The 16,656-nt window shown below is 44.8% G+C and overlaps 1 long non-coding RNA gene across 1 annotated transcript in view; it reads left to right on the top strand.

Annotated features, from left to right (window-relative positions):
* Window positions 1–16,656, top strand: part of LOC121677644 — a 30,399-nt gene that overhangs the window by 10,186 nt on the left and 3,557 nt on the right. Inside the window, exon 3 of the long non-coding RNA XR_006021057.1 lies at window positions 7,672–8,548. This is a non-coding gene — a long non-coding RNA (uncharacterized LOC121677644). The remainder of the gene's footprint in view (window positions 1–7,671; window positions 8,549–16,656) is intronic.

Genomic DNA, 16,656 nt, shown 5'->3' with positions numbered 1-16,656 from the left:
GTATGATTATAACCTGGGAATAGAGATAATGCCTGCAGCATAAACATTAAAGAATATTATGTAGCATTTGAGTTTAGATAATCATTCACAAAATGTTCAGCTGTAGCACTGAAGAAAAATAAATAAGCAACGTTGGAATAATGTGTAGTGCATAATCACCATTTACAATTTTTTTATTCATTTAGCAGATGCTAAATGCCATTGTGCTCAAGGCAAGGTCAAATTTGATGGCTCTAAAAAGTTATACACAGTCTGAGATGTCGGTAGAAATGTTCAAAAGCAAAAGATGAGAAAGAAAAAGAGAGATTTTTTTAGAAGCAGTTACTGAATCGCCCCCCCCCCCCCCCCAGATGGGTGGATTTGTATGCATAAAGTGTTCCGCATGGTTGTTCTCATGAGTTGATTTAAATGATGTGGCCGGCCCCACGTGAGCCGAGTGCAGATCAGTCTGGACGAGGGAGTGCGCCGGGCGGCCCTGGAGCCCGGGGCCTGCAGGCTGAGCTGTGGACCGAGGGCCTGTGGGGAACACCACTGTGACTAACGCCTCTTGATACAGATTACAAACTCATGCAAGAGATGATAACCAGGCTTCCCCCAGTAGCATCGTAGGAGGTGGGAATGGAGGGGGAAGAGGGGGAAGAGGGGGGGGAGAGAGAGAGAGAGAGAGAGAGAGATTAAGAAAGATGGAGAATAGTCCACGGTAGTGATGTCAGGGTTTGATAAATGTTCAAGAGTGAAGTAAAAGTGGGAGAAGGGAGGGAGGGGAAACAGACACAAACGCCTAAACACAATCCATGGTGTATTTGGGATTTGTTTTTTAGCTTTTCGCTAAATATTTCTTCATCTTCTTAGCACTTGTTTGAGTATGCCAGGCTTTGCTCAGCTAGACAGAGGCAGAGGCCCCTTTGACATTTCTATGCAAACTAGAGCTTGAATAATGAGATGTATTTATGAAGCCAGACGATCGGCAAAGAGGGTGGGGGAGAGTGTGTGTGTGTGTGTGGGGGGGGGGGGGGGGGGTTGTTGGTGAAAAGGGCCCGGCTAGGCAGTGAATGGGAAAGTTGAAGAGGAGGGGAGAGCCCAGAGGAGGGGAGGAGGGGGCAGACAGGAGATGGAGGGTGGGTGGGTAGAGGGGTACCAGGGGGGCCGGTGCGGTGGATGGTGATGTGCGACTGGCCTCCACGGGTGCACGGCAACGGACGCAGCAGCTGTGAAAAGAGTGGCTCTCTTTTTCCCACGCCCAGCAAGACAGAGAACAGTAGTTGGGTCTGTAAGGGTCAAGTCACATTGCTAATATATACATAGAAGAATGGAGGGGGGGGGGGGGCAAAATGGAGTTTGTGCACATTAACGAGCTGTCTGAAGAAAGGGCAGTTGGGTGGCCCGATACTGAGCACCCTACTATTCTGGTACTGTAGAGGCTTGGGCAGAGTGGAACGCCTGAAGTCTTGTCCTACTTTAATTACTGAACATGCCACATATTGTGAAGGAAAAAGTAGCACTCAACCTTTATCAAAGCGTATTATTAGGGTTTCCCCGTATACTGCACTTACCCATTTAAGTTGAAGCGATTGTATTGAATAATCATACACAGATCTAAATAACACATCAGTTATATAAAATAATTGAACATATTTTAATATGTTTTAATGTGTTATCTGCAGTCCAGCTCTGCTACAGAAGTCTGTGAGCCACACTTCCCCTTTTGTCCATGATCTTTACTGTTGGTTTCTCACACTCCCAGGCAAACTTGGACTTGGTGTGTGTGTGTGTGTGTGTGTGTGTGTGTGTGTGTGTGTGTGTGTGTGTGTGTGTGTGTGTGTGTGTGTGAGGTTGAGTGTGCGTGTCTGGGATGAGGGATGGTGGGGGGCAAGACACATTCTCTCTTCAACATAATATAAAAGAGGGCTAATTCAAACAAGGAGTGTGTGTGTGTGTGTGTGTGTGTGTGTGTGTGTGTGTGTGTGTGTGTGTGTGCCGCCGGGGGATGGGTGGTGTTATTGGAAGACCTAGCAACTTAGCAGGAATGTCTTTCTGTTAGACATTCAATAAGATCTGTGATCTATATCCAAATAATGGGTGGCGAGGTCTCTCTCCAGCTTCCCCCACCACCTTTCTTACCAAGTGGAATTTCATTACAGAGCACAAAACACTATGGAGGGACAGTTCATAAAGGTCATGCCAGAGGACTTGCCTCCTAAACAAGAAACTTCACTAGAAACGAAAAGCCCACCACAAAGAATAGTTTTAGAAGTCTCAAAATATCAAGTAGTCTAATTTTGTTGCAACTGATTAGTCTATAAACGGATGTTATTTATTTGCTAGCAACAGTGTGAGTCTCAAACAAAATGTCACCACTAATGAGCAGTGATGAGATGGCACTTCAATAACACTGGCCCAGACAGGCGTCCTAATTAATCTCTTGCTCCTCATAATTCCATCTGGTGGAATACCATCCAGCATAACACTGCAGAGAAGGAGGGGCCTGACATGTCTGTATAACGTGTAGTGCAACCGGTTTCCAGCTGGAGTTGAAACACCGGCTGCAGCTTTATGTTCCTGCTCCTTTTACGGTCCCCAGCAGAAAGCCCAGCCCAGAGTGGTCTCACGCTCAATTAGCTCCCCCAAGCCTTGTTTACACTTCTTTATGCTTCTGGAACTCAGACACAAGCCTTGGCCTTTGAGTAAACACATTGCTTTCCCCTCGCGTTCCTTTTCTTCCTATTCACCTCCTCCTGTTTGCATCCCTTTCCTCCCTCCGTCCTTCCCTCCCTCTTTCTCCTGTTCCTTTCATCCAATTCAGGAGACACCGGTGGAGGGGAGGGCTGCCTCTAATTAGTTCAATGTGAGGAAGCATTGTGGCAATCAGGGAGTGCATTGTGTGAGAGTGTATAGCTTGTTAATATACTATGTTAGAGGAGACTGCTGCTGTCTAAATGCCGGCCTCTCCAGCTTGCTTTTCTCCATTCATGTCTCGCAGATGCGTTTGCAGCCTCATTGTTGCCTGCCGTGAGCAGAATTAAAAGTGCAAGGCTCCTTCAGTGCATTTTTATGTCTGACAGCCTGACAGACACTCATTTCTGTGAGTGAACAATTATTTGTCAAAAGAGAATCCAGGCAAGACATGATCCTGCTTTTTCATTTTGTTAATTGATTGTCTCTTTTAATTGAGCGAGTTGACACAGTTTTTCAAACATATTACAGATATTACTTTGCTGCATGTTTAAATATCGTTTGTCTTCACAATGGCTATGTGTCATCATCAGACTGTGTAGTGAAGTGATTCTGGTGAAGGCAGCTCTTAAATGGGCTCTTTTTAGAACTCAATAAACTGTGAGGACCTGTAGTGGCTATTTACATTATTCAGTGAAGTTGAAGAAGGATGTTTCTAAAGCCTCTGCTTCTTGAGTTTAGGGGCTTAAGATGGTTATATTTTGGTTACTGTACAGCATTTTTATTTTATTCTTAAATCTTCCTTAAAAGCTAAGATTTTAAGATTGTATTATTTCAAAGCATCAAATATATCCATATGCATATATATATATATATATATATGTACTTCACCATTATTATCAACTAACTGACTCCCTTTTCTGGATATCTTTTACAATAGAGAAATAAGAGAAATAAATAGAGAGTTAAATAAATTATATGTATAAAAAATGGTTCTGGTTTTAAAGGAAGAGAAAGGGTAGCATGGCAGAATTCTCTCTCTCTCTCTCTCTCTCTCTCTTTCTCTCCCCTCCTGTCTCGAGCAGCCCAGAGGATTCCAGTGCGGCTGTCTGCCTACCTGTCCCTCCAGGCCTCTGTTTCTCCTTTAGCTCTCCTGCAGCTATTTCTGTCAGCCTGACACTTCTCATTTCACTGGTCCGTCTTCCAAATGACTCCCCTGCTCCCGCCTCTAGTGCTGCTGCTGCTGCTGCTGCTGGGCTCCTCCAAAGAGAACATTTTTTTTCCATCCCCACCGCAACCACACGCTAGTCAGACGCAGTAGTGCGGGAAAGGGCGAGTGGGAGAGTGAGTGAGTGAGTGGTTTGTGGTTTGGGACTTGGCCCTCTGTTGTCTTCTGTAATTGAGAAGATGAAGGGCCCGGTACCACTGACGGTGGACGGGACGGGGGGGGGGGGGGGGTCGGTACCCACCCTCCTGTTGGTAGAGAGGTGGTGTCCCTCCCTCATCCCGGCAGGGGGTGTTTGTGTCACCCATCTCACTGGGGTAATGTCCCTCAACGCAGATGTAGGCTGAGTAGATAGGACCCACTCAGACCATTACACACAGACAGACACGGATACAGTGGAGTACTAAAGACTACAGACCTAAAGAGAATGGGAGGGGTGTGTGTGTGTGTGTGTGTGTGTGTGTGTGTGTGTGTGTGTGTGTGCACAGGAGAGGTCATTGGTAAAAATGCATGATTTTAGAGAGACCAATTCTGCACATTGCATGTTGAATTCGTTCTTTTATGTATGCCTTTATTATATACAGAACCATTTCGGGATTCCGATTAGTTTTTACTCTTTCAAGAATTGAGGGACTGTAAGATTTGTATTCTGCAGAAAGCTGCAGGTACATGACACCACAACACGTAAGGGTAAAGCAACACACAGAAGAGAGGACAAGACAATATCCTCCTCCTTATCTCCCTTACTCTATCTTCCTCTCCTTATCCTTCTCTTTCTCCCTCTCTCTCTCTCTCTCTCTCTCTCTCTCTCTCTCTCTCTCTCTCTCTCTCTCTCCCTCTCTCTCTCTCTCCATTGGAGTCCCACCTCAGGCCTGAAAAGAGAGAGAGCAGCAAAGAAGAGGACAGGTTGTTTCCATGGTAACAAATTGTGCGAGTCAAGAAGGGGGAAAACAAATAACGCTGGGCTTGTGTAGGGTGGGCCACCTTATGCGGGGACACCTCGTCTGGCAGACACGAAGAAAACATTTACAAAATATATGTATCATTTGAAAAAAGGATGTTATTAACATTATCCAAGATGTTTGTTCCCTCAGATGTATTGAATAGAACCAGTTCAGCATTGCTGCTTCATATATATTTTCATGTATGAAAATATTTCTTATAATTTCAAGTGCATAGTGTTCTGTATCATGACAGAGTGTGTATGGGTGCATTTGTTTGTGTGTTTGGGAGAGGCAGGGAGAGTCACTCTATAGCCAGAACAGCACAGATCCTCATACTGCTCAATGGAACCCAAGACTTTGCTTTCTCCTTTCTCTCTCTGCCCACTCTCTCCACTCTTTATCAGATCCCATTCAGATAAAAGAGCTGATTTTGTTGTTGCTATAGTTGAATATCAGTACTGATTACCAATCTTCCTTTACCATTGTGCTGCTCTCTCTCTGTCTTCCCCAGAGCCTCTCATCAACTTCTCATTTCCTTCGCCCTCTCTCTCTCTCTGGTTTAATTAACTCGCTAATTGGCAAGGCTTTATTATGTTCAGTTGAGCTGAAAACTTCCACTGCAAACCTCACTCGGATATCTTGCCTTTAATTTCTATCTACTGTATTTCTATTAATTTCTGTCTTGCCCATTTTATTAACTAATTCATTTTTGCGATAACGCCGCAGAATGAAGACCTTAATTTGTCATAGTGTGACAAGTCAACTTTATTTCTGTTTTTGCTTTGTTGTAAATAATAACATATTTAGCATGTTTTATAAAATAAATTAGTTCTAAAACAAGAAATGCTACATCCTTGATAGATTTTTTTGTATTAGTTTATACTTGTGTAAGTGTAAAATGTAACAAAATCCCACCAGAATTCATAAATGAGATTGTGGTGTGCAGGCAGTGAGAGGAGTAGGGCAGGGTGGTAGGCACTTGAGTATAGTTGGATTGTCATTCAGGAGTCTCAATGACATAGGCACTAGCTATTCTCCCCTTACTCTCCCATGACCTTGTGTCAGTGGACCTGAACTTGGAGCTGACACACACACACACACACACACACACACACTTGCTACCTTCTCCCCACCCCCTCTCTTGCCAGGGACCTAGCACCCCTTTTCAGAAATGACAGAAAGACAAACTCAGTCTTTTATCTCCATCTTGTTTGATTTTCATCTTATAGGCCTCCATCTCTATACCCCTACTATCCTTCCATCTATCTATCCATCCATGAATTCATCCATCCATCCATCCATCCATCCATCTATCCAGACTAGTATGAATAGCACAACACATGTCATTGTGTGTGTATTGTGGCGCTTGGTGGTCCGTGGTGAGCTAACCATTTCAGTGACCTGATGATGTCTGTGTGTGTGTGTGTCTGTGTGTGTGTGTGTGTGTGAGAGAGAGAGAGAGAGAGAGAGAGAGAGAGATGTTTGGTGCCTGGTGCAAGAGAAACATGTGTGCATGTGGTTGTGTTCTAGCGAGATGCATACTGAAGTCTCATTGTGTGTTGGCCACTACAATGAGATAGTTAGCAGTGACTGCAGCAGTGCTATCACAGACGTTCAACTCAGTTAGCAGTGACTGCAGCAGTGCTACCATAGACGTTCAGCTCAGTTAGCGGTGACTGCAGCAGTGCTACCATAGACGTTCAGCTCAGTTAGCGGTGACTGCAGCAGTGCTATCATAGACGTTCAGCTCAGTTAGCGGTGACTGCAGCAGTGCTATCATAGACGTTCAGCTCAGTTAGCGGTGACTGCAGCAGTGCTTGTGCTATCATAGATGTTCAGCTCACTCATGGCTTCTCAGTACACATACACACTTACACACAGTACACATACACATACACATACCCTCAGACCTTAGAGTAGACACACAGTAAACATACACATACCATAGCCTCAGACCTTAGAGTAGACACACAGTAAACATACACATACCCTCAGACCTTAGAGTAGACACACAGTAAACATACTCATACCCTTTAGACCTTAGAGTAGACACACAGTACACATACACATACCCTCAGACCTTAGAGTAGACACACAGTAAACATACTCATACCCTCAGACCTTAGAGTAGACACTTTTGTCCCCAAAACACACGCACACACAAACAGATACCCTCTTATGTCCAGAACTCTAAATCTCTTTACTTTATGTCTCTCATTTTGTTTGGGGGGGGGGGGGGGGGGGGGGGGGGGGTGTACCCTCACTCTGTGTTTGTTCAGGGGCACCCCTGTGCACCCCCTCTTTCAGCTCCTATAGGACAAAAGCAGTGGAGGCCCCCTTGAAGGAATGTAGCCAACCCCTATTAACATGAGAAAAGGATGCAGGGCCCATTTCAATAATTTCACATAATGCTCTCTCCCAAATTGGTCAGACCAGGAGGCAAGGAGGGAAAAGAAAAAATTGGGAGACATGGGTTTATGGGAGACATGTTGAATTTTAACATTCTAATGCAACTGAAAAGAGAGCAGGGAAATAAAATACATAGATAACTAAATAGTAAAAGATCTACAAAATGTATTCAGTCATTCAAGCCTCTTCAGTTTCTTTGAGACATTATTTAACACTACTCTCCATTAAGTAAACATGTAATCATGTGCCAAAAATAAATCTCATCTTAATGTTACTAAGGCAAAGTGGACAAATACATTCTGCAGCTTCTCGATATGTTCTTGTTCCATGCCTGCTCTGTATATTTCTATGCATGCATGTTGAATTCAGAGTTAAAGGTGAACTAAATGAAAACCCTTCTGTGTTTCTTTTTCTCTGCAGAATGAAGAATGAAGAGGAGGATGAAAGGACAGAGTGGGAGGAAAGGCTAGAACCAGGAGGGAGATGGAGAGGTGGAGAGGTGGAGGGCTGAGAGCAGGGCGGCACCTGGAGCTTGGCTTAGTCGTCCAGGACCGCAGGAGGCTCTCACTCTCCCTGCCTCCAGCCCGACCGCGGCATCGCCAGGGCCCGCTCGCAGATTGGAGGCCAAGCGAGGTGCTCCCTCAGTGGGCTGCAGAGGTGCAGCTGGATCCCCGCAGCTCCCCACCCATGTGGAGCGGTGGAGCAGCAGAGATCAATACGGAGAGAGGGGCCTCCACCACACTGCTCAACTGTAGCCTCCAGCGCAGAAGACCCCAAGACCTCTAGAGCACGCTGCTGCTAAACACACACACACCAACTCACTAGACTGGAGAAGTGTGCACACACACACACACACACACACACACACACAGAAACTTGAGAACACATACAACTCCCAAATCGGTCTTTGTGTAGTGTTGAAGACTTCGCCAAAGGCATTTTCTATGATCAGCTCTGTAACCATCCACATTTGCTTTTGGAAAAAGTCGTTCAGTTTTTGTAAAATTTATAATGCATCCTGAAAATGTGTGTTGGCAAGTAAAAACTAACACACACAAACAACACTCCAGAAATAAACTCCCCAAGTTCTCCCCGGGGGGCACCCAAGTGTTAGAGTTCACACTGAGATTGAACCTATTTGTGAGAGTTGCTCTACTGGACGACCAAACCTCAAACCATCACGAAGAATCCAGAAGTCCACCCAGAAAATCACCTGCCCAGAGTAGTGTCCAAGAGCTGCACTCAGTACTGACCAGACCGAGGACAGGATGACCGACAGAAGCTTTTACAGTATGAGGTAAGGAAAGGGCAATGCTTCCACATGACAGTAACAGTAAATCATGTCATCAGTCAGCCGAAAAGCCCCAAACCGATCTCCAGTACCAGAATGAATGCAGGGTAGAGAATGGAGATGCAGGGTGGATGTTTGTCATGTACCTCCTCCATGAAACAAAAACGCTACTTTGCATCTGAGACACCTGCTTTGTTACAGTGTGATATGTAGCCCAAATGATACTACAAGGCCATTCGCCATCTGTCCTTTGTACCTCGCCATGTTGTATGGGCAGGACAGAGGACGCACAGGAGACAGCTTGTGTCCCTACATTCAGGGCTCAATACAACACAGGGCTTATGCTAAGGGTGGAGCTGCAGTGGTGTGACAGTAGACAATAGCGCACCAGCTAGCATTGCACCAGCTAGCTCCATGTTTTAGGAGGATAATTGAGGAGAGAATAGCCGTAGACTGACCACATCCAATGTCTTAATACCATCCACACATCAAATCAAGCATTCCTCTGTGGTATACACATGAGCAGAAACAAATGAGATACACGGTGCTCTGTCAGTGACACTGTACTAGAGTCTTTAGTTTGTAACTCAAGCTAATGGGCTGGCATGCTAGCACTAGCTGGGTGCTTGGCAGCTGTTGGGCACATAGTGCCATGGCAACTGCTAAAATGGCTGCCCCAGCGATCCCTGCCTGTTTCCCTCCAAAAGATGGCGGCGTCCCGCCTCCTGTGTTCGCTTGCCATCTGTGCAGCTGTTGACGCCATGCAAATCAGCACTAATTGCATTTGCATATGCATTGATTTAGCTGGTATGTGGTTGGAGATGAGGGAGGGTGCATCATTCATGGACACGGCGTCCACATGCAAATCACATGGCAGGAGATAAAAAAGCGAGACGGTCTTCTTGGCGGCTCTTCCTCTCCTCTCTCTCTCTCCTCTGCATGTTCAGTGTTCAGTAATAACAGTGTTTCAGAGGCATCTGTAGGTCTAAGGCAGAAGGGTAATGAGGATGCTTTTCCTGTCTATCTAACGGTGCCATATGCATGTGTGTGTGTGTGTGTGTGTGTGTGTGTGTGTGTCTTGACCTTAGATGTTAAATGCAGCAGTTCTTTGTGTAAATTCTGCTGTATGTGTAGAGATGGAGACCCATCTGCATGTGTGTTTTTAAAAGTGGGGCAGTCCGTATATAAATAGCTCATCCTTCTGCTGTGTGCTTTCAGCTCAGCGAATATGTGCCGTGCTCATCTGTGTGTTCGGCTGCTCAGATAGCATGTAAATCTGTGTGTGTGTGTGTGTGTGTGTGTGTGTGTGTGTGTGTGTGTGTGTGTGAGAGAGAGAGAGAGAGAGAGAGAGAGAGAGAGAGAGAGAGAGAGAGAGAGAGAGAGAGAGAATGTATGGGTGTGTTGTGGGTACAGGTGTTTGTATTTGCTCTTGATTTGGCATAATCATTGTGCGCCCAGATGTTACTGAGCTTGTCTCTGTGTTTATGAAGAGTAGGGAGAGGGATTTGATGATGTTAATGATGGAGAAATTAACATCCTCTCAAACTGGTTTGTATTTGCTGTGCTGCAGCAGAATCTCCATCATCTCTGTAAACTCAGTTTTGTGTATTTTCCACAGACCTGGTTGTGTTTGAGGGATTTTTAAAAAATCTAAATTTAAAAGATACCTTTACCTTCATCTCTCTCTTTCTCTCTCTAATCTCTCTATCTCTCTCTGTGTGTGTGTGTGTGTGTGGTCTGTGTTGTGGGTCCGCATGTGTAGCATCAGCTGATCTATCCCTTTTTGTTTAGCACACAATAGTCAGTTAAGACAGAATCAAGTTAGCTAAAAGTAATTGTATCTACTGAATGGTAGCTGATATACACCCAAACTGCCGTTATGGTCTATACTGGACGTGGAAAATGCAAACATAACCAAATACTTAATGCATGCCACCATGTCAAAAGAAATCAATCTGCTGCAATAAGGTTTTATCTGTGTGAAACGGCACACAGTACACACTGGAATAGAGTTGTGTGTGTGTGTGTGTGTGTGTGGCTGGCTGGTGTAAGAGAAAAAGAGGAGGTATAAGCCCTGTGAACGCTTTCGTTCTTAAGATGCGGAGAGCTGGAGATGGGTTGTGGGGGGTGAGGGGGTCTGTCCAGGACTGAAGCCATTAAAGTTGGGTGGGTTTGAGCGGGAGGGGTGGATCTGGGGATATCAGGCAATGAATAGTGTCTGGCTCTGCGTATGTGTCCATGTGTGGCTGGGTGCCATTTGCATATTTAGTCTGGACGAGTTGGGGGGGGGGGGGGTGGCCCCATATGTCCATGCATCATTTTAAACAGATGCATTGTCACGGTGACTCGTAAGCCTAACCAGTGATAGCAGAGAGAGACAAAAAAGCGTGGGAGCCAAAAACTGTAATCAACGGGCGATTTAGCATTCACGGCTGGGTAGCGACTCGCTCTGATTTATGCGCAGGCAAACAGCGGGGCAGCCTCTCTCTCATGCGTGTACGTGTGTGCCCACTGTGTGGCCCAGCAGTAGCCTGGTTATGTGATACCTCACAATGCATCTCTCCTGTACACAAAGGAAATATGGAGGCAGCACGCAGCCAATCAGCTCAAGGCATGGGCCACTCTTAGCCTATCCCTTTTCAGCAGGAAGAAGAAGCAAACGCTGAGGAAACTAAGAATCATAAGTCACAGAGAACAGTCACACTGTAGCGTCAATGTTAGTTCATGAGTGGAGGGATGTATTTGTGTGGGTGCGTGTGTGTGTGTCTGTGATTGGGTGGAGGACATGGATGTATGGGTGAATGACTGGACCGCTCCATGCTTTTTTCTAAAAAAAAGGAGACACGGGACTTTAGTTCAGTGGCTAGACACACATCTGTACTCTTAAATCACTGCTTTTGGCCGAATCTGAAACCCTGTGCATTGTGAGGCAGCTCAGGTCTGAATGACGTGCTAGTGGGGTGGGTGGATGCGGGCGGGTTCTGATGGAGACCTGAATGACATGCACATGACAATGGAGTTAGTGAGGGAATAGTGGAGTGGTGGATGAGAGGATATGGAGATCTGTAGACCCCCAACTCTCCATAGACCAGTGGCTTCTATATAACTACCTATAGATACATTAGGTGATTTAGCTGTCGAAATATTCAATCAAATGAAGGAAATGTTGCTATTATCAAATCCCATGCCATGAAATCAATGCCACAATACTATCAAAAACCATGGTATACAACCGTGATTAGACAAAACAAAATGTTTTTATTTTTCAAGAAATTTACGTGTGCCTACTTTTTTGGAATATTAAGGAAACCTCATTCAAAGCCATGTGTACATATACATACACCAAGAGACAGCCCCTCACACACACACACACACACACACACACACACACACATACACACACACTCTCTCTCTCTCTCACACACACACACACACACACACACGCACACACACACACAGGACCGTCTTGAACGTGAACTCATGTGAACTCCCCAGAGCTGGTCTGACTGATCGTAGGGTAACCCAGACAGCCATCTGACCCACAGACACAAAGCAGGCGGAGAGGCCCCACATTGCAGTATATGAATATCCCGCCACCCGCCCGTCACGGCTGCAGCTCTAGCAGTGCTCCCCAGCACTTGGGACAGGGTGCAGCTGGGGCGGCTGACGTGGGGATGGGTGAAGTGCAGTGGGGGTGGGGTGGGGTGGTCTGTCGTGGAGCGTGGGAACACCCCAAAAATGTGCCCTGCAGCCGGGCAGCGGCGAGACAGCTAAAGGGCCCATAATGCCTCTGCAGCAGGTGAAGAAGGACCCCATAGGTCAAGGTCAAAGGAGGGGTGAGGGCTGGGAGAGAGGGGGGGGGGGGGGGGTCTGGTTGTCTGAGAAACGAATGCAAATACGTGGTTGCCATGTGATAATGAACCTGTGTGGGTACTTATTGTGTGCTGAAGTCCAGGCAGCCGTCTGGGTGGAAGAGAGTAGCGAGGGCTTTTAGGGCCGACTGCAGTCCACCCCTCACCCACCCACCCCACCCACTCGTCTGCTAATGCCATGTAGACTGCCAGATAGTAGGGCCTCTTTTATTTGACGTGGCAGTTCTCGTGGTGGCGAGGTGTCAAGATGACATAACCCACCACTTTTTTGTCTTAAGGAGGATGGCTTCCTGATTGACACTGCACTTTTTTGTTCTGACTCCATCTATGTGTGTGTGTGTGTGTGTGTGTGTGTGTGTGAGAGAGAGAGAGAGAGAGAGAGAAGTGCTTGATTTTTTTTTTGCGATTATCATCGTTCTGTTTGACTGGCTGCTGTGTTGTGTTGTACAGCACTGATGAAAATCAGCTGGAAATTGTGTGGCAAACAGAGCTTCAGACTTTGCCATGCAAGAATGTGTGTGTGTGTGTGTGTGTGTGTGTGTGTGTGTGTGTGTGTGTGTGTGTGTGTGCTGGATCATAGCAGAGCAGAAATATATTTTTTTTGTAGCGTTCCCCAGTAGTCTTTGTTCCTGTACATGACTGAGCAGAGAAGGCCAATCATGGGTTTATTTTAAACCCAACCATGTGTTCTTTTCATGGGCTATTTTAAAACTCCAGGTGTCAGGACTGATTGAGCTCCTTTTTCCACAATATCTACATCTTGTTGATTTTTCTCAGACTTGTATAGACGGAAAACAAATATGGCCAGTAATTAGAGGTGACGTATGCACTCTTAATGCGGAGGAGAAGGACCCATGTGGCAATTTTGTCAAGCTTGTACTTATACTACTGATGGTGTTTCTTTATTTTAATAAGGACCAAAATCTGAAACAATTATGCTCGAGTCAGATCATGAGAACGAACCTCTGGGTGGGTCGTTTCTCTCCCGACACAAAAAGCGGATAAAGATTTGTGTTCCTTTGTTGTGAAGCATGTGTGGTTTGGAGCAGCACCTCTCTCCTAGAGCCCCTTTAAGAGGCGTATGCATTACCTCACCCAGAGAGGATGCGCTAGAATGGCTGAGAAGGTACACTCCGTCACAGGGGTGCACTCCTTTATACTATGCTGTTTCAGCTTCATTTGCTTAGCAGAAAGAGACACCCCCCCCCCCTCCACACATCACTTCAATAGACCTGTCCACCCCTTCTCATGGTGAATATGGTACCTCTCTCACTCTCTTGCTCTCTCTCTCTCTCTCTTTCTCTCCCTCTCAAGCCTAATCGTGTCAGCCTATGCTGAAATAAAGCTTAGTAGCACTACTTTTGTGAGTCTCACTCTGTCTTGGTCTCTCTCTCTTTTTTTTCTTTCTTCTCTGTCTCACACGCTCCCCTCCTCTCCTCCTCATTCCTCCACTCAGATGAAACTGTCCGTCCGAATGGTGCTTGAGACTCTGTTGCCGTGTCAACAAAATGTCTGCTCAGCTGGAGTTCTCTGGACCCCGCTGAGTCCAGCCTCCTCCCTCCTGTCACTTTGTCCATCTCTCTCTTTTCTTCGCTTTCTCTTACTTTTTTATTTGAACCTTTTTTATGTTGTCATTCACATATCGTGCACACACACACACACACACACACACACACACACACACACACACACACACACAGAGAGAGAGGGGGGGGGGAGGGGGTAAATTTGATTTCCAGTATTTGTGTGTGTGTGTACATCTACACATTTGAACTGAAAAAGATTACAAACATATTTGTCAGTGAGAGCCAGATTAGTGTTGTGAAACACTCATGGGATAATCATTGTATTTTACGTAAACATAACCTTTGCTTCTTGACAGACTAAATTCAGATTATTTCTGTGAATAAATAGAAAGGAAGATACTGTGAGTGTGTGTGTGTAGACTGGGAACCCCCAGAAAGTCACAATTGTACAATTGGGAGCGAGTCTGGAAAAGGCTCATTGACTTACGACTTCCAGCAGGGGTGTAACTAGCAGTGAAATTAAATTTAAATTGGTACATTAAACTCTTACCAAATTGTTTCAAAAGTGTAGAAATCTTGTCAACGAAGCTTTTAAATGCAGTTGTTTACTCAGTTCCAAAGAAATACGTGTCCATGCTGGATTAGCGGTTGCATTTGCGTGCCTATGTTTTAGGGACATTGGAAATGGGTTTCAATGACTTCTTGGCCAGACGGACCTGCAAAGCAAATCCCAAATTTGCCGAAAGTTTGTATGGATATTCCCAGGTGTGTGTGTGTGTGTGTGTGTGTGTGTGTGTGTGTGTGTGTGTGTGAGAGAGATAGAGAGGGAAAGAGAGAGTATGTGGAAAGAGGTTGCTGATACTGAGTTATAAACTGCCCTCATTATAGACAGTGTCCTCATTCTAGTCTCCTATGGGAGTTTTCTCTATCTCTTTTGCCCTCATCTCTCTCTCCCTCTCTCTCTCTCTCATGTTACAGTTATGCAATAGCCTTAATAAATGAGTTAGCAATCCAATCCAAAAGCTGATTTCCATAATGTGTGAAATGCAGTGTTAGATGTAATGTTTCAAACTACAGTGATGGGTATCTCTGTTTGTTCTACACATAGAACATAGTGTGTGTGTGTGTGTGTGTGTGTGTGTGTGTGTGTGTGTGTGTGTGTGTGTGTGTGTGTGTGGCAGGGTTGGGTAGTAACTGATTACAAGTAATCTGGATTATGTAATCAGATTACAAAAAACAAGTAACTATAATCAGACCAGATTACATAAGAAAAATGTGTAATCAGATTATAGTTACATTGTCTAAGATTACTTGATTACATTTTGTTAATGTGTTTCAATACATACAGGGATGGGCAAAGATACATCAGGATGTAGCCTATTTTTAAATAAAATACCAAATACTCTCTTTTTAAATGTATCAAAATAAACTACAAAATACTGTAGCCATAATGTATCAAAATAAAATACTGTATTTTTGTATTTTGAAAATACTCAAAATACTTTTTTCAATGGGGCATGGGACACTTTCTAAATCAGCTTTTTTATCCCAAACATTTCCTGTAGGCTATTAAAACTCAAATAAGACTACATATGGAATATCACTCACCAGGAATTCCAAAACAGTTCAACATATCTAAACAGGCAAATTTATGAGCAGGGATGGATTACTGAACGGGCCTAATGGACCTAGGCCCAGGGGCCCAAGTGTACAGGGATCCCTGAAGCCCAAACCTCTGTGTGAAGTCACTACTATGTTCTCCAGCCCTGATATCGGAATAGAGCCCCTCAGTCAAATAACATAGGTTATATTATTCACCCTGATATATAAATGGGGCCCCTCATTCAAATAACACGGGTCACGCTACAGTATATGTGATAATCATGCTTTGTAATTGCCATCTTTTTTAACAGCAAGATGCCTTAAATGTGTTGATGGTTATATTATTGATGGTTATAAGTCTCAATCTGTCATTTATTTGGACAAAACTTGCCAGAAGTCATAATTTAAGGGGTTATTGCCTTTTAGCACACCCAACTGCGACCCAGCTAGAGAATAAAATGGACGCCTATTTTTTCCACTTGAGTGGTTCTGTGCAGAAATACAAGACCAGTTGATAGTCATAATTTGTGCTTAAAAGGGGAAGTATAAGGCTACATACATGTGTGCTATAATGTAGCATAACTAGGGTGACCACCAACCAGACTCTGAAAAGGAGGACAAGTTATCTATAAAGTGAGGAGAAATTGGCCAAAATGAGGACACCCCCCCAATGTTTCGCTCGATTGTTAGTACACTTGACTCTCGAATCCAAGGTGCTGCTGTTTGTGGGTTCGAGTCCGGGCGAGTGCAGGGCTGAGCCATGCAAATCAGCACAAGGCATTGGTGCCATGACCCAGAGCAGGAGTGAGGTTTAGACATGAACACACAATTTGTGTTGAAAAGGGGAAGTGGGGGCTACATGTGTACTATAAAGTAGCAGAAATAGCATTACCACAACACAAATCTTTGGGCCATTCGCTCAACCCAACACAACCTTGCAGCAAGCGCAGCAAGTGCCGCTTGCTATCTGTAAGCCCTGTCTTTTTTATTCAATGTATTTGTAAGCTCTGTCTTTTCCATTCAATTTATTTAATTTTTGAGTTTTTTATTTTGAAGTAATCCAAAAGTAATCCAAAAGTATTCAAATTACGTTACATTATTTTTGTAATCCAAT

The sequence above is a fragment of the Alosa sapidissima genome, chromosome 1 (genome assembly GCF_018492685.1).
Source record: "Alosa sapidissima isolate fAloSap1 chromosome 1, fAloSap1.pri, whole genome shotgun sequence".
NCBI classification, from domain to species: domain Eukaryota; kingdom Metazoa; phylum Chordata; class Actinopteri; order Clupeiformes; family Clupeidae; genus Alosa; species Alosa sapidissima.
The sequence above is the reverse complement of the archived record's forward strand: the minus strand, read 5'-3'. Positions and strand labels throughout refer to the sequence as shown.